At 48.0% G+C, this 18788-nt stretch overlaps 1 long non-coding RNA gene across 1 annotated transcript; it reads left to right on the plus strand.

Moving 5' to 3' along the window:
• The first annotated feature begins 1251 nt into the window (after positions 1-1251).
• LOC137215943 (uncharacterized) lies at positions 1252-14482 on the plus strand. The gene is made up of 3 exons (XR_010939497.1): positions 1252-1484; positions 10919-12789; positions 13724-14482. It is a non-coding gene; the product is annotated as an uncharacterized lncRNA (long non-coding RNA).
• Positions 14483-18788: the final 4306 nt, after the last annotated feature.

Consider the following 18788-nt stretch of genomic DNA (forward strand, 5'->3'; position numbering starts at 1 on the left):
CCTGGGGTGAGGCAGTGGGGAGACTATTTCAGAGACTGAGGTCGGGACCTTTCTGATCCCATGACGGTTCTGGACCTGTCCCAAGATCAGTGCTGGCCTCCCTGTTTCCTTATTAAGTCAATAGGAGCAGAGCAAGAATCTCTACTCCTTCCGGCCAACAGAAATGATCGGGGAGGAGCAGAATTATCATCTTCCAATTTAAAACATTTTTACAAATTTCTTTTCAGTCCTAGAAAAATGTAGGACCTTGGTGAGAGGAAATACCCCAGTGGAGCAGGGGTTTTATGGATTTTAAAGAGGGAGAGCATGAGTGTGTCGGCCCTGGTTTGGAGGAGGCAGAGGTGGACCTCAGCCGCTCCCCTCGCATAACCAGGAGGGGAAGGCGCTGCGGCAGAGGGCCCGCCAGGCAGGCAATTTCCCTGCAGCGGATCCTCAGGCTGGTGGCCGCTAGGAAGGGGCGTGGGCCTCCGGGGCCATCAGAAGTGGGCATTTCCGGGCACCGGAGGGAAAAGAGGGTCACAAGGCTGTTTTGAGTCTGGCTCCTACTGATTTGATGTTGGACGGTGTGTCTGCATCCCCACCACCCCCCGCACACAGGTATCAACTGTGAGGCTGGGCTGCCCACGTCCACAGGAGCTGCTTCCTCTACAACCTGCGTTTGGAAAAGCATCCCTGAGCCTTGCGAGGGAGGGTCTTGCCCCTGCGGCTCCTGGAGATTCCCTGGAGACCAGTTCCTGTGAAAAGGTGTGAGTCTGTGTGCGTGTGTGTGTGTCCACACCCCATGCACGTGTGTTCACGGGTGTAACAGATCTGTAGAGCACAGCGCCAGAGCCAGAGAAGGACGGAACACAGCTGCCTTTCCCAGGAAGCTAATGGTACAGAGGGGCCCATGGACGGTTATGATTCAGGGAAAGGTTAAGATGCTCGGATCACGCCGCACTCAGTTTGGTGGGTCGGGGGGTCAGGGAGGGGCGTCTGGCATAAGTGACCAGCTGACTCCTGACACAAAGGACAGATATGTGTTTGTGTGCGTGTGTAAAACAGAGAGGGACTGAGAAAGAGAGAGAGAACTCTCAAATTTCAAAGCTGCCTTGGGGATCATGTGAACTCCAAATAAAGCTCAGCTTAGAGACGAGCCCGGTGTGATCCGCATACTCATCGGGTCGCTGGTATGCAGTTCACATATATTAAAATATTTGTAGCTTTTAAATTGTTACCAAATCTTTTAAAGTCGTGTTCCTTCCTTCTTCCTCTTTCTGACCGTTAGAGACCCAGTGGGTTGTGTTGTTACGACCTTAGCTGTGTAATACAAGGGGTGCACAGACTCAAGGGCAAGGTCGGAGGCACCAGATACGCCAGAGAGTCTCTGGGCTGAGTTGTGGTCATAGCCCTGGATGCACTGATTTGAAATCAAGATTATTCAACATCATCCAATCTGTATGCCTTCAGAGAAGAAGGTAAATTGGCAAAAATAAATGTACTGGGTAAGTACTTTTTTCTGATCAATTTGCTGAGAGTTTGATAAAAAGTCTTGTTAGGCAAAGTGGCTTTAGGAGGAAAGGCTGTAGGATTTGAGAAAATTGCGGCTTCGGGGGCAGAGGGTCCTCTGTGTGCCTTGCCCCTTTCGTGTCCACCATGACCTTCGTAGGGAATACAAATGACTTTCCTGCCTAAATCAGGAAAGGGGAGTGGGTAGGGGCAGGTGGCCATGAAGGGAAAGGATGTGGGGACTCAGGCACGCCCCGTGAAGGTGAGTGTCAGTGATACAGCCAGACTTCTCGTGCCTTCCTGAGCCTCCTAGTCGCGAGCCCTGCTTACCTGCTCAGCGCAGAGGGGCTGTGTCGTCGCATGCTGGGCAATCAACACGCCCCAGGCAGGTGGCGCAGCCCCCGCCCCAGGCTCAGGTCACGGCCCCAGGCTCCCCTCCACGCAGGCTGGGGACGGTCCACTCGCGGCAGCCGGATGAGAAAGCTGCCCTCCCACACGTCACGGTCCCGGTGACCCGTGGACCCGTGGTGCCACCTGATGGCTGAGACAGGGAATGACCTGGGGACTCGGGAGGGACAGGCCTGGAAAATCCCGGGGCCCCAGCTCTGGTCCGGGCTGTGATTTGGCAGGTGTGACCTCGTGGTCCCACAGCTCCGAACAAGGCAGCTCTCAACCTGTGGGCCACATCCACGGGCTGCAGAAAATATCTGGGGGACCCACTCTGTGCTGGGTCCTGTAGTGCGTGTTGGGGAGGCTTTAATCAAAGAAGAGGCTAAAGGCTTGGCCTCAGTGAGTCTGCACGCACCTGAGGAGACACGATTGACCCAGAAAAATGACATGCAGACGATGCACTCGATCACCTGGGTGGGCTGGAGAGGGGAAAGCAAGCCGGGGGCACACAGAGGGGTGGTGAGCCCAGGGGCAGGGCTGCGCGGGGCGAGGAGCTGGCCCTGCACTATTGTGAGGGGTGTGTGTGTGTGTGTGTGTGTGTGTGTGTGAAGCATTGCCCGAGAAAAGCCAGTGATGTCTCACGAGCTCCTCCTCTCTAGGCTGATGGTTTTTGTCTTTCAGATGCATTTTCTTCCCGGTCTCACACACTGTCCTGTGATGCCTTTGAAGGATGCATGAGGGGAAGCCATGGCTCCCTGTGGCCCCGTTTGCTGGTTAGGGTCCTGAGTAGGCTGGGGGTGCAGCTGAGGTTTGCACAGGTGGGAGTGAGGTGGGGATGGGGCGGAAGGAGTCCCAGGCCAGCCGAGCCCTGGTCCCTGGGAGTCAGCGGTGGTGGGATCACAGGATGGGGTCGGGCCAGGTGGTGGTAGGGGAGGAGGGTGGGGTCTGTAGGCAGCTGGAGGACTTCCTTCCCTGCTCTGAAGCCCCTCCTTCTTTCTCCCTCTCATCCGCCTTTGTCTCTTCCTCTCTCTTTCCAATCTCCTTTTTTGCTTCTTGACTCTTTCTGTAAAATTCCTGTCTTGGCCAAACCCTTGAATCAGGGAAAAATTGAAGTTTAAGTTCCCTGAAAACCAGCCAGACTTTCAACTTGGCAGAGTGATGGTTACTCCCTGCAGGAAATAGTGCCGCCCCTGTCCCCCAGAAGGAAATTTCGGGTCCTCTTGGTGCCGAAAGCTGAGCTTCTCTGTACACCCCACGCTGAATCGATCGGAGACAGTTTTGGGTGAAGTAAAAAAGGATAGCTTTATTACTTTGCCAGGCAAAGGGGGACACAGCGGGCTCCTGCCTCGAAAAACTGTGTGTCCCAACTTGGAGAAGTTAGTGAGAAGTTTTATAGTAATTGTTCAGAGAGGGCATGAGCAGCTCGTGGACGTTCTTCTGATTGGTTGGTGGTGAGGTAAGTAGGAGTCGGCATCATCAACCCTCAGGTTCCAACTGGTCTGGGGTCTACGTACTTGTGGGCAGCATACCATACTTAATAACTTCTCCCACCTGGTAGGGGTTTTGGTATCTGCAAAAACAGCTCAAAGATATTATTGTGTGTATCCCTTGAGGGGGATCCAGGACCCTGCCCCAAGCCTGCCCATTGTTTCTTTTTCTTTTTTAAATTTTCTTTCTTTCTTTCTTTCTTTCTTTCCTTTCTTTCTTTTTTTCTTTCTTTCTTGCTGTGTTGAGTCTTTGTTGCTGTGCACAGGCTTTCTCTAGTTGCGGCGAGTGGGGGCTACTCTTCGTTGCGGTGCGCGGGCTTCTCATTGCAGTGGCTTCTCTTGTTGCAGAGCACACGTTGCGGTGCACGGGCTTCAGGTAGTTGTGGCTCGTGGGCTCTAGAGCACAGGCTCAGTAGCTGTGGCGCACGGGCTTAGTTGCTCGGCGGCATGCAGGATCTTCCCAGACCAGGGCTCGAATCCGTGTTCCCTGCATTGGCAGGCGGATTCTTAACCACTGCGCCACCAGGCAAGTCCCTGCACTATTGTTTCTTGACTGTTTGTTTCTCCCTGGTCTCACATCTCCTCCCTTCTTTAATTATCAACTGCTTAGATCTGCCCATTGGAACTCAGGAAAGGTCATGGAGGCTGAATGAAGCCTATTTCCTGTAATCAAACAAATGGGGGGCACAGAAAGGCTTTTGTGCACAGCACCCCCATAGAGCCCTGCTTGGTATCACTCTTGTGTAGGTTTCATACACGGCAGATTATCACGAGGGCAGCCTGACCCTGCTCTCTTGGGCCAAGGCAGCCATTTCTCTCCAAAGTGCCTCTTGTCTGTGGATCTGCTGGGTGTGAGGTCCTGGAATCCATGGCGACCGTGGGGAGGAGGGGAGGCTGCCCTTGCTTATGAAGAGGTGCTTTGGGCTATTTGAGCATGGTCGGTCGAGTTATATTTAATTTGTTTGGGAAACTTCACCGTTTAAAGGTGAATCCTTATACAGCGTAGGTAGTGTTACCTCTTTCTCAGGCTATTGTGGCAATGTGGATTCTGGGTTTACCTATAGCTGGACACCCCTGTACCATTTAAATTCTAGAGCAAGTGTGCAACGTACAGCAGACTGGCCTTAGGCGTGACTCATCTTTGTCCCCTGGGCACTGAGCATCCCCTCTAAGGGAGAGCCTCACACAGGCATGTTCAATCTACCGGGACCGAACAACAGTGTAAGACTAGAGTTACCTACCAGGAATTGATTGGATCCTGTATTACGGGGCAGGTCAGACTTTTCCTCCCTCCAAAGGCCAGCCTGGTGCCATGGGGGGCAGAGAGCCAGCCCGGGAGTTCCCTCTGGCCTCCCCCGCTGCCTACTGAGTGACCATGGGCAAGGTTGTAACTCCGGAGCTCCCTTTTCTTATCCATTATCTGGGGTAAAAAGCTCCCCAGGGGTGTTGTACAGATTCAGGGTGATGGGTAATATGTGGAAAAGCTGTAAGTACATGAGTGTAACAGGATGTCACAATTGAAGTTTTGACCCAGATGTAAATCTTAGCTGCCCAAAGGAGCATAAGAACCCACCAACCTGGAGGAAGCTTTAAAACAGCTGCTCAAGAACTCGCTCCCTGATTTTTGAAAACCTCCTCCATGGTGGGACCATAAAAAGGCCACGAGCATCAAAGCAAGGAGAGGTGTCTGTGGGTCATTTGTGTGAGCCCCACCCCCTTAGGGTCCGCTGGACCCCCTAAGATGGCAGGGATCGATGGTGCTTCCTCCTTTCCTGGAGACGAGGGAGACACAATGAGAGGAAAGAGAGAACGTCTTCAACAGGACAGCTTGCGGGACTTGATACGTACTCCTCGCAGGGGGAGAATTCCACGCCCTAGGCTTGATTTGCAGCAGGAACATGAGTGGAAAGGCAGGGTAGAGCGGCAGAGGGGAGCTGAGAAACATCAGTCTGCTCTGAAGATGGACCTTTTTCCTAAGGAGGACACGTGGGTCATAAGGACCTTTTCCCGGTCCTGTCCAAGGGGACCTCCTAGGTCCTCCTAGGACCTCCAGCATGGATCCTAGAGAGGGGAGCACAGTGGGCAGAGGGGCCCATGGATGGAGTCCACATCTGAGTGGCTCCATTTGAACGACCCCAGCTTGGGAATCTCCAGAGAACCCACGGGGTTGCCCATCGGAGGGTCAGCTTTCACCAGCTGCTGGGCTGGAGAGCTGGAGTGCTTTCCCACAGCTAGAACTGTCTGCTCCTTCAACTCTCCTCCCTAATCCCCAACCATCCCCTTCAAACCAGGCAGGACTCAAAATTGCAGCTAGTGAATTGGGGGTGTGGCATGAGCAGAGAAGAACAGAAGTGGCTTCATCCCCCAGAGCCTGGCTGCCTACTGACCACAGGCTCTGTCAAGGAGGGAGAATGGAGAACGAAGTGTGTCATCAACATTGTGGGCAGGACACCTAACCTCTGAACTTAGAGCAGCTCTGGAACTTGGAGTGAACATAGGACTCTGTCTATGCTAAAAGTGGAAAAGGACAAGTCATCAATTTGCTGAATGTCATCTAGAGGCAGAGAGAATGCCTCCTCTGTTAAATGAACTTTGATGGGCTAGTGGGAGGCAAAAACCAGAGAGGTGGGCTTTGTCATACACCACCTACTGGTCTTGTTCTATGGAGTCCTGCAAGTATGAGGCTGCATTTTGTCCTAAGGTGCAGGCAACAATGCAGAGTGAGGAGGAGACCTAGCATCTGCTTTATTTGCAACCACAAATTAAAGGCAGGAAAATTCTTCTCAAAGTAGATTCGTTAGCTGTTCCTCTGAAGAGAAGGAGTAGAGCAATAGGGTTGGGGGAAGGAGGATGTGGTCAAATTCCCTGGTCACAGCAGGGGATAGAGGATGGGTCAACGACAGGTGAAGTAGTTGCCTCTTAACTTTTCTTTCTGTAGCTCTTCCCCATTCCATTTTTATTGAACACAACTGATTGAGTGCCTATTACCTGCAAGGCTCTTTCCACTGCCTGGGCTCTCAGGCTTTTAGTGGACAGAACGCTTCTTGGCTAGAAAACAGCCTCTGATTATAAAACAGTTGATCCTTGAACAACACAGGGGAGTTGGGGCGACCACCCCCATGCAGTTGAAAATCCAAGTTTAATTTTATAGTTGGCCCTTTGTGTCTGTAGTTCCACATCCAAGGATTCAACCAACTTTGGATTGTGTAGTACTGTAGGGCATATTTAGTGTGAAAAAATCTGTGTATAAGGGGACCCGTGCAGTTCGAACCCGTGTTATTCAAAGGTCAATGGTAAACTCATACTAAGGGGTTAGGCCCTATTCTCGATCTTCTCAAGAATATATATATACACGTATATGTTACATATGTTGCGTATATGTACATATATTATGAATATGTGTACATATATACAGTATATGTCTACACACACATACATACACGTAATTGAGGAACAGTAAAAGTTTAATATCTAAAACAATTAGATGTCACAGAAAAGCTTCAGAAGCAAGGAACACTCATGATGACCCAGAGGTGACCCCTGAGAATGAGAATCCATTGGCTCTGCCTACTTGGCATCCCTTCCTCTGGAGCCCCCGACCCTCCCTGTCCCTGGTCCTGGTCATCCGTCAGTCATCCACCCTCCTGTGGATGCTGCCCGTAGCCACAGGAGGAGGTATGTGGCTCAGATGGACCCAAAAAACTTTTTTTTCTGCCAGGAACTGGAATCTTTAGTGAAGATATCAGAAAAGAAGTCAGCTGGAGATGACTCACTCTGATGTCGGCAACATAATGGGGTGGTTTGCAGCCCCATCTCTGGAAATCCTCCACATCTGCCCTTGAATCCGTCCTTCTGATCGCCTCGTTGGTCAGCATGTTTTTCCATTCAGTCCAACGAACTTTCCTTGCTTAGGTTGTTAGTGCAGCGCTTTAGGGCTTACAACCAAAGTCTGGGAAATGGATCCATCACTGTTTGATTTTAACCAGTTTCCTTTTCATCTTTTCTCCATCGTTTGCATTCTTTGGATATCAAAGAGAGCTTTGCAGAGGCTCCAGAGACAGGCAGGTAGCCCCCTTCAACAGGGGCGCACGTGGCAGCTGGAGCTCCGGGGCTGGAATAGACCTGAGAAGTCGTACTGTCCTTGCCCCATTTGACAGGTGAAAAGACTGAGGCCTGGCACTGCAGTCCTGCTTGTTTCCAAGCAGTATCTGTTGCTAATCCTGGGCACTCTCCTGTGCACATGAAGGGAAGGAACCCCAGTCTGTGCCAGCAGGGGTACATCACGGCCAGTTTGTAAGGACTGTCTCTTTGGAGGCAATGTGGCTGGGTCAAGTTTAAACCATCTGCTTTTAAATGTTAAGGACAAAGGAAGACAAAGTACATTTAAAATATGTAATGTATAGCCAGCCGAGCCTTGAACTGCCCAGGGTGAGGAGACAGAAGGACCCTTTCCATCAGGAGACATGGGCCTCCACCGGGAAAGAAACAGCCTCTGTTTGAGAAGAGGCCCAGCTCCAAGTTTCAGACACTGGAGTGCGTTTCCTGTCTGTAATGTAAGTTTTAAGCTCTTGGTGTGTGTTTTTGCACGCTGAAATAAACAGAGCACCTGGATTGAATCAGCCAGATGGTAACAGAATCAGGCTTCCAGTCCCCGACATGTGCCCACCCCCAGGTAAGGGCCGCGGGGCAGAGCAGTGAGCGGGCGGGAGAATCCCGGACACCGTGGTTCCTTGTGGGCTGATTATGAATGAGTCAACAGCTTGGAGCCCACGTTGGCCCAGGGGTCCCTTTGCGGCACTCGTGGCCTGTTCTCCAGAACCTTGCATGACTTTGGATGGCGGGGCCCGAGTTGGGGTCTGTAGCATTTGGTGCGCAAAACGCTGGCTTGAGGCTCCGGTTGGTCAGTGGAGTTTCATGAACCATGTCTGACTTTCAATCTCAAAACATTCTGGCACTTTCTTTGGGTTGAAAAATGTTGCAGGAAGAATTTGGTTTCTTGTGAACGAAGATGTTTGCTTTTGGATGACTGCTTCTTTGTTAAAGTGCTGAAAGGAGGTCACAGGCTCTGCTCTGACGGAGGACCGGCCACCTGGGCAGCTGTGCCGGGTTCTATGTGCGCAATGCTGTAGACACTGTGCTCAGAAGGCACGAAGGTCAATGCCACCAGGGATCCTGAGGAGAACTTCATAGCCACCTGTGACAAGACGCTAAAGCAAATTGTATAAGCGTCTGGAAAGAGAAGCAGGAATGACTGGGAGCTGGAGGCTTCGTCGAGACATTGGCCTGGACTCGGCTTCTTCCTGTTCTGGAACTGGCCTTATGGAATCCTCATGGGCCGTGGGGTGCCTGGCAGGGTACCCCTGGGCTCCAGAGAGATCTTTCACCAGGGCCCCCTCTTCGTCTCCTAGTGGGCGAGATGGAGAAATGAGGGCCGATCAGGAGACAGCGAGGTGACCCCCTGATGGGCCAGCAGACCCTGGAGAGGTCGTGGCCGTCATTGCCTGAGGGCCTGACAGCGTGCTCGGCACTGCGCTCTCCCACCGTTTTATGAGTTATTTTGGAGCAACCGGCTTTTTTCTTTTGGTCTCAATTTGATAAAGCAGATCTATCATTTTGATCTTTTTAAATAATTACTGCTGTACAGCAAAGTGGCTCAGCTAAATATATATATATATATATATATTTATCCCTCTCCCCGCCTTTCCCCTTTGGTAATTTTTTAGTTTTTTGTTGTTGTTGTTGTTGTTTTGTTTTATTTTGTTTTGGTTTTGTTTTGTGTTTGTTTTGCGGTACGCGGGCCTCTCACTGTTGTGGCCTCTCCCGTTGTGGAGCACAGGCTCCGGACGCGCAGGCTCAGCGACCATGGCTCATGCGCCCAGCCGCTCTGCGGCATGTGGGATCCTCCCGGACCGGGGCACGAACCCGTGTCCCCTGCATCGGCAGGTGGACTCCCAACCACTGCGCCACCAGGGAAGCCCAATTTTTTAGTTCTTGAGTGTTTTCTTTTTCTCTTGATATATGAGCACAGGTATAGAAATAATCCCCAAATTGCCATTTTTACCATTATCCATTACGAACCATGAGGCGTGTTTCAAGCATCTAGAATTCAGCTTTTGAAGTGATTTCTCTAAATCTGTGCATGTTAAAAAATAAAAGTAAAGAGTTGTTGGATGTTTTCCTATTTGCTTGATATCTGTCAGAAAACCAACACAGGAGGGCAGGAGGAGGAAGAAGGCATGGGGCAGGTAAACTATACCCCTCAGTCCAACCTTGAAAAATATTTGAAAAAGAAAATCATAGAGTTACCATATGACCCAGCAGTCCCACTCCTGGGCATATGTATGGACAAAACTATAATTCAAAATGATACCTACACCTGTATTTTCATAGCAGCACTACTCACAATAGCCAAGATTTGGAAGCAACCTAAGTGTCCATCAACAGAGGAATGGATAGAGAAGATGTGGCACGTATATACAATGGAATATTACTCGGCCATGAAAAGGAATGAAATAATGCAGCAACGTGGAGGCAACTAGAGATTACTATACTAAGTGAAGTCAAAAAGAGAAAAACAAGTACCATATGATATCACTTATATGTGGAATCTAAAATATGACACAAATGAACCTATCTATGAAGCAGAATCAGAATCACAGACATAGAGAACAGACCTGTGGTTTCCAAGGGGGAGGGGGATGGGGGAGGGAAGGAGTGGGGGTTTGGGATTAGCAGATACAAACTATTATATAGAGAATGGATAGACAACAGGAACCTACTGTATAGCACAGGGAACTACATTCAATATCTTGTAATAACCTGTAATGGAAAAGAATCTGAAAAAGAATATCTATCTATCTATCTGAATCACTTTGCTGTACATCTGAAACTAACACAGCATTGTAAATCAACTATACTTTAACAAACAAACAAACAAAAAGACTCGCAAAATCCACACAAACAAAAAGCTATCAGTGCAGTTTATCCTGTTGTAACTGTGCCCGGGAGAAACAGAATTGTCCCTTCCAGTGATAATTGCTCCAAACCAGAAGGACGTCGTGACCCTCAAAAAATCACCAGCTGAAGTTATTCTTATGTTCAAAATGTTTATCAAAGCCTGGATTTCTGATATCTTTTGGAAAACATGTAAAAAAAAAAACCCAAACAAATGTATTAAAATGTATCAGAGAGCAGGAAGAAAAGAAAGCACATTTCTTCGGGGAAAAGAAGTCCAGTTTATATATTTGAAGTAAGTGAGGAAATTCTTCCTCCTCACCTTGTTTATCAAATGTACCCATCCTAAAATATTTTTCCCTAAAACTACAATTAGGAAGAACTAAAGGAGAAGATAAGGGAATAAAAAAATAAAAGGACATGTACATAAAATTATAGCTTAAGGAGGGGTGAGGCTGGCTATCATATAGTCTGTAACAGACGGGGGTCACATTCCAAGAAGTCTAAGGCTGGATCCAATTCACGATACCACAGGAGCTACAGAGGGGAGGCCTTCTAAAAACATAACTGCCTTTGTTTTTTCTAATATTTCCTGACAGCAGGGACTTCTTCTATTACCTCAAAGTGCTGTTGACGCCAAGCTGGAAGGCAGGATACAAAGAAGGTGCAAGACGACCTCAGCAGGTGAGAACGATGGACTCGGTTAAACATGGTGGCGCTTGATGTGTGCACATGTAAAACGCTGACCCTCGGTCCAAAGCCCAACTTCACAGATGCGGTGGCATGTGATGATGTGGATGAACAGGTTTCCTGTGGGGAACAGGAGAACAACTCCTCTGCTTCAAACCCCTTGACGGCTTCCCATGACCCCAGGGGTCAAGTCCAAGGCCTTAACATGTGTTGGAAGACTCTGCAGCATCTGGCACTGTCTGCCTCTCTGTAGCCTCACCTGCATCACTCTCCCCTTCATCCTCTGTGGTCCAGACATAATGGGCTTCACTCGGTTTTAAATACAGATGACGTCTCTCTTCTCGGGGATTTGCTTAAACTGTTTCCCCTGGCTGGAATACTCTGCCCCACACAGATCTCCATTTAAGCATCTCTTCATCGTCCACGCACAATGTATTGAGCTTTTCTTACATGCCAGACACTGTGCTAGATGCTTGAGTCACCAGGGTAAACAAGCAAACAAACAAGAAGGCCCCCTGCCTGCCTTTGCTGTGTGAGAGCCAGGCAATCAGACATGAATCGTGTGCTAAATGATGCGAGGGAGAAGCATACGGCGCCAGAAGAATGTGCACCGTGAGCAGAGATCTGGAGAAAGAGTAAGCAGTACCCTTACGGGGGAGCAGTGTGTGCAAAGGCCCTGTGGTATGGGGAACACGGCATATTTCAGGAACTCAAGAAAGGCCAGTGTGGCTGGAGTGCAAACAATATGCGATAGAATGGATGTGGCGTGGGATGTCCATGCTCTCTGGTGATGGTGCCGTGCTTGCAGAGCTCTTCTAGAGGTAATTCGCATATGAGCTAGAAAGTTGAGTCAACACTTACTCAGAAAGCATTAATCACGCAGCTCTACTGTGTTGAGCAGTGTTCTGGGTGCTGGAGATACACAAGGCAGACGTGGTCCTTGACCTCGTGGGCCTTACAAACAAATAAACAAGCAGCACCACCCAGGGGAGCACCCTCATTGGTGTTGCAATATATATATTGCAACACCTCTATATATGCAGGCCTCTCACTGTTGTGGCCTCTCCCGTTGCAGAGCACAGGTCCCGGACGCGCAGGTTCAGCAGCCATTGCTCACGGGCCCAGCCGCTCCGTGGCATGTGGGATCTTCCCGGACCGGGGCACGAACCCGTGTCCCCTGCATCCGCAGGTAGACTCTCAACCACTGCGCCACCAGGGAAGCCCCGGTGTTGCAATACTGAAGCACGTGGGAGGGCAACTGAGCCAGCCCGGGACTCGGCTTCCTGGAGGACATGATGACCAGCTGATTTGGAAGCATGTCAGGGAGTTTGCCCAGTAAACATTCAGGAAGAATGTTCCATTCAGACTGAACACCACGGGCTGTGTCTACTGAGCCCAGAGCACCTGGGAATGTACATGAAGGCATCTTTCTTTTTTTCTTTTTTTTTGCTCTCGCTGCCAGGCATGTGGGACCTTAGTTCCCGGACCAGGGATTGAACCCGCACCCCCTGTGCTGGGAGCACAGAATCTTAACCACTGGACCGCCAGGGAAGTCCTGAACGCATCTTTCTTGCTAGGGATATTTCAGTCCTGAGAAAGTTTAAGAAGCTCTGGGGACAATCTAAGCTTTGACAAACTGGCTGGCCTCCTGACCGCACCACTTCCGAGCTGCATGACCAGTACCTGCCCTGAGCCTCATCTATGAAATGGTGATATAACAATGCTGGGAGCGTTGAGATGTGATGATCCAGTGAAACAGCAGACTCGGTGCCCTACAAAGGTTGGTTGCTACCTCTTTCCCCTGAAATATCTGCCTTTACTTTTATGTCCCCAAAGTCCATCCTGTAGTGGGTAGAGGGAATCAAGGGGAGAAGCAGAGATGAGAGTCGTCTGAGATAAACTGTTCTGCAGAGGATCTGAATTTCAGGATGTAACATGAGAAAACACTGATCTCTTGTGCCAGAGGAACGAAGTCAAAACATGGGGTTGGGATCCCCCAGGAGCTGTTGCTTGGGGCAATGCAGTAAGTGGTGTTTCTTCTTTCTGCTGTCCTCAGGCACCCTCCAAACCCAGGTTGCTTATTTTAATCCTAAACTTGCTCTGGCTTCTTTGGAGGAATTGCAGCTGCAGGGGAAAAGGAAAAGTTGAAACGCTCTCCATCCTGCAGACAGTGGTGCCACTAATCCCCCTGGTCCTGACATTTATGCTTATTTAGGAAACTAGGGATATTGTTTCCTTTGGCAAGGAAACCAGATCACTTGATTTTCTTACTGAGTTGCCTGCAGACTTGCTGTCCCGTAAGAATAATAAGGACAGCTTTGCCCAAATTGCTGGGGAATGCGTTCTCTCTCTGGGGAAGATTAACATTGGCAGGTGTAGAGTTGCCCTGGGGGGGTGTCGACATCCTGAATTTCCTTTGTTGGCTATCTTTGCAAATCACTTCCCCCTGCTCAGTCTTGGAGTCCTCCTCTAGAAAATGAGAGATTGGATCAGAAGATGACAAGGATGATGATAAGCCCATAACTGATCTCACATGGCCTTCATAATCACCCTCTGAAGTTGGGGGTCTGGTATCTGTCCCATTGTTCAGATGAAGCAACTGAATTAGAGAACTGAAAAATCACAGGACTCGGATATGGTGTAAACAGGCCTATTGACTCCAAGTGCAAATTCTATTCCAACAGGACCTTTTTAAAGGTTTTCATTTCCAACAGGACCTTATCAAGGCTTTCATTTCCTCCTTGCCAGAACAAAGCAAGAGTAATATATGGGTCGATAAAAAGAATGAAATAAGGCCATTTCCAGCAACATGGATGGACCTAGAGATTATCATACTAAGTGAAGTAAGTCAGAAAGAGAAAGACAAATACCATATGATATCACTTATATGTGGAATCTAAAATATGACACAAATGAACCTATCTGTGAAACAGAAACAGATTCACAGACATAGAGAACAGACTTGTGGTTGCCAAGGGGGAGGGGGTGGGGGGATGGATTGGGAGTTTGGGATTAGCAGATGAAAACTATTATATATAGGATGGATAAACAACAAAGTCCTACTGTATAGCACAGGGAAATATACTCAATATCCTGTGATAAACCATAGTGGAAAAATAATATGAAAAAGAATGTATATATATATATATATATATGTGTGTGTGTGTGTGTGTGTATAACTGAATCACTTTGCTGTACAGCAGAAATGAACACAACATTGTAAATCAACTATACTACAATAAAATACTTTTTTTCTTTTTTTTCGGTACGCGGGCCTCTCACCGTTGTGGCCTCTCCTGTTGCGGAGCACAGGCCCCGGATGCGCAGACTCAGCGGCCATGGCTCACGGGCCCAGCCGCTCCGCGGCATGTGGGATCTTCCCGGACAGGGGCACGAACCCGTGTCCCCTGCATCGGCAGGCGGACTCTCAACCACTACGTCACCAGGGAAGCCCAATAAAATACATTTTTAAAAACGAATAATATATGGGTAGATAAAGCCTGACTAATTTCCACAATCAAATTTTAGAAATCTACTCTGCATTCTTGAGGGGAAAAATACGAATTCTTTAATGTTGGGTACAGGACTGCATGTCTATTAGGCCCAGCTCGTTAACTGAGTTTTACAGATCTTCTATGTCCCTGATGATATTCTTTCTGTCTTCTGGATCATTCAAAGACAAAAAGGTGTTCCTTTTATCCAGAAAGATATTCCACTCTGATGGTGGACTTCCTATTTCTTCCTGAAGACTGATCTTTTTAATCGCTTTGTGTATTTTGAGACTATTTTTTTAGGTACATATATTTTAAAAATAATATCTGTCTTAGCCTTCTTGGGCTGGTATAAAAAAATACCGTAGACTGGGTGGCTTATAATAACAGGAATCTATTTCTCACCGTTCTGGAGGCTGAAGTCCAAGATCAAGGTGCCAGCAGATCTGATGTCGGGTGAGGGCCTGTTTCCTGGTTGACAGATGTCTGTCTTCTTGCAGTGTCCTCACATAGTAGAAGAGGTGAGGGAGGAGCTCTCTGGCGTCTCTTTTATAATCGCATTCATGAGGGCTCCATCCTCATGACCTAATCACCTCCCAAAGGCCCCACCTCCAAATACCATCACACTGGAGATTAGGTTTCAACATAGGAATTTTGGGGGTGGGGGGAATTCAAGCCTTCAGTCTATAGCAACATCTTAGCAAAGGGAACCTTCTACCATTACGTGGTGGTCCTCTCCCTCACCAACAATGTTAGCTATATTACCATAGATAATATTGATTATATAGATATACAGATGAATGAATATATAGATATATGGATGAATATAGATGAATCAATCAATATATATATCTATACAATCAGTAGACATAACCAGCTTTCTGGTCTGACAGCAGTGGGTTCTCAAGTTCACCAGACGAAGGACAGCCTCTGATTGTATGTCCCAGCATGTCATCAGAGATGGCTGGATGTCCTACAGGCTCGGGCTGTCCTACTGCATGGTCAGGCCACTCAAGATGGCTGCTCTCTTGCTCTCTGTACATCCTCTGCTCTACCAGGGCCTGCTTCACCTACACCCCACTCACCTGACTGCCCTTCCTACATACTTGCTCCAGGTTGCAGCTAAGGATCAGTCTAGCTTTAGCTCAAAACTCTCCACTATGCTTATCAAAGGGGCGGGAGTGACCTTCTGCTAGTTTCCCTGGTAACCAACCTGACATCAATTCCTCCTTTAATGGGATACAAAGATAGTCACCATATCCTGCCTGCAGTCTGCTGCGCACCATGGGGTATGGGGTGTTGCTCCAGGACCTTGCTTCAGACTGGTAATCTGCCCCATCCATTAAACCCTTGGTGTCTCTGTGGCTGTCTCTGGGCTCTTCGATCTTGCAGCTGGGCAAGTACAGGGCTTGCAGGCCTGCAGGGTACAGCCCAACACCCTGAGAGCCGTCAGGGTCCTCTTATAAGATCTGCTGTGTGGAGTTCTGATTCTTCCCTGGAGTAGCCAGTCCAGCCGGGCTAATGCCTAAGTACAGAAAACGTGTTCAGACCCTCAGGGTCTGGCTTCCTAGGCAAAATAATCCTGACAAATCCATCAAAAACATATAGTTAAGGCAGCTGTGGCCTTATTTATACTAAATATAACACAGGCCCCTGAATTCAAATAACCGTATTACAGTCAGGTGGCACTGGGCAGCTTTATATCCACCTGAACTATTGAGAACTCAAAGGGCTGTCTAGTGACAAAAGAAAGTTTCATTTCACACTGAGATCTAAGCCTCAGGATGGGAACCCTTTTGACAAATGATTAAGCACATACTTAAGTACATTTGTTATACATATTACACATGTACTTTTCTTTTATATCATGTATTACAATTTATAATTATATTTTTATTTTGTATCTATTCACTATCTGTTTCATTTTAACTGTAAGCTCCACCATGTAGGGGCCATGTCTGCGTGCTCACAAATACATTCCCAGTAGCGAACAGAATGCCTGGGATGTAATAGGTGCTCAATGAACGTATATAGAATTGAATGGGCTGGAATTGAACGGCAGTTCAATAATCTGCTAACCTGTCTTCTGAACCTAATCTTTTAATCTCAGGCCCAATGTACACCCTGTATCTTCTCTTCTACTTTATTGCAGGAGCAGAACTAATGCCCAAACATAGAGCCTTTAGGGCACTAGATATTGGTTCACAGCAAGAAAGAACATTTTAATATAGCCCTCCAGCCATGCATTAGACTTCCTCATAAGGAATGTTTTCTTGGGGGGGGGTAAATTGGGAGATTGGGACATATACACACTACAATATATACACACTACAATATATGAAATAAATAACTAATAAGGAGCTACTGTATAGCACAGGGAACTCTACTCAATACTCTGTAATGGCCTATATGGGAAAAGAATCTTAAAAAGAGTGTATGTTTTTACATATGTATGTTTGTACATACATAAAAGATTCACTTTGCTGTGCACCTAAAACTAACACAACATTGTAAAGCAACTAGACCCCAATAAAAATTTTTTTAAAAAAGAAAAGGAAGTGCTCTCTGACAGCAGAACTATGTCAGCTAGGAAGAGAAAATTCTATATGTAGAATTTTCTGAAGCTGCAGCTCTCTCCCCTGGGTTCAAGCAGAGGCTGAGTGTCCACTGGTCAGGGATGCTGCAGGAGAGAGTCTGGCTTTGGGTGGGCAGTTGCACTGGGCTTCCTCTTGGATGGCTTCCAGTTCTAACAATCTGTGAGCTGTCCACAGTCCTGCCTCATCTGATTGTACTCCTGAAGACTCTGTAGAGTTTTAGCAGGCAAATTACAAAAAAAAAAGAAACAGAAGCTAACTCTAGATTGTCTGGATCGAGATAAGATAGGTCGCCTTTGCTGTATGAGTCTCCTGTTGCTGCTATAACAAACTGTGACAAGTGTAGTGGCCTGAAACAACACAGATGTATTGTTATACGGTTCTTCAGAGCAGGGTCTCACTGGGCTCGGATCAAGGTATCCCAGGCCTGCATTCTTTTCTGAAGGTTCCAGGAAGGAATCCACTTCCCTGCCTTTCTGGCTTTTGGAGGCAACCCGCAGTACTTAGCTTCTGGTCCCCTCCTCCGTCTACGAAGTTGGCAATGTCACAACTCTCTGACCTTCCCTCTCTGATGATGACCAGGAAAGGTTCTCTGCATTTCAGGACTTGTGTAATTAAACAGGGCCACCAGGATGATCCTGATCGCTTCCCTGATCCCCAGATCTTTGACCCTATTCACATCTGCAGTGTCCCTTTTGCCATGTAAGGTAACAGTCGCAGGTTCTGGGGATGAGGATTTGGACATTTGCGAGGTCATGATTCTACCCATCACATTGACCAAGCCCAACCTTGTGATAATTTGGAATTTCTTGGGCATCAACAAGGGGCACTAAATCTTCACTTTATAAAATGAAATGCACTTGACTTTTTTTTTATTATTAATTAATTAATTAATTTTTACTGTGTTGGTTCTTCGTTTCTGTGTGTGGGCTTTCTCTAGTTGTGGCAAGTGGGGGCCACTCTTCATCGCGGTGCACGGGCCTCTCACTATCGCGGCCTCTCTTGTTGCGGAGCACAGGCTGCAGACGCACAGGCTCAGTAGTTGTGGCTCACGGGCCCAATTGCTCCGCGGCATGTGGGATCTTCCCGGACTGGGGCTCGAACCCGTGTCCCCTGCATCAGCAGGCAGACTCTCAACCACTGCGCCACCAGGGAAGCCCAATGTATTTGACTTTTAAAGAAAGATCTAATTTTTAAATCCTTGTGTATCTTTCAAAATCCAGTTCTCCATTCATCAGAACAGCAAAGGGTTTTTAAAAATATTATTACCTGTAGAGATGATTTGCATTCATGGTGTACAATGACATCATCCAAGGCAGGCCTTGGTTGAAACCAGCCCCTGCCTGGAAGGTTCAGACTTACCTTTTTTCAGTACCAAGGGATGAGCTGGCCCTGAGAGGCTGATGAGTCAAGGTAATTAATCAATTAGGTAATTAATGAAATTGGGCTTCAGATGGAGAGCATCCAGTTAATTAAACTCCGCAGCATGTGGCATGCTACCATAACTCGTCTTGTAGGGCTCCCCTCTTTGTTTCATTAATTTTGTGTCCTCATCTCTATTCCCACCCCCTCTCCCCATATGCACCTAGTCTGATGTGTTTGATACACATGTTTGGATGTGTATGTGTGTATTCTCAGCAGCACACCCCCAAGAGAGGACTTTCCTACTTGCCGCCATATGCATTTCTGGTGTC

Source organism: Pseudorca crassidens, chromosome 21 (genome assembly GCF_039906515.1).
Source record: "Pseudorca crassidens isolate mPseCra1 chromosome 21, mPseCra1.hap1, whole genome shotgun sequence".
Lineage (NCBI taxonomy): Eukaryota > Metazoa > Chordata > Mammalia > Artiodactyla > Delphinidae > Pseudorca > Pseudorca crassidens.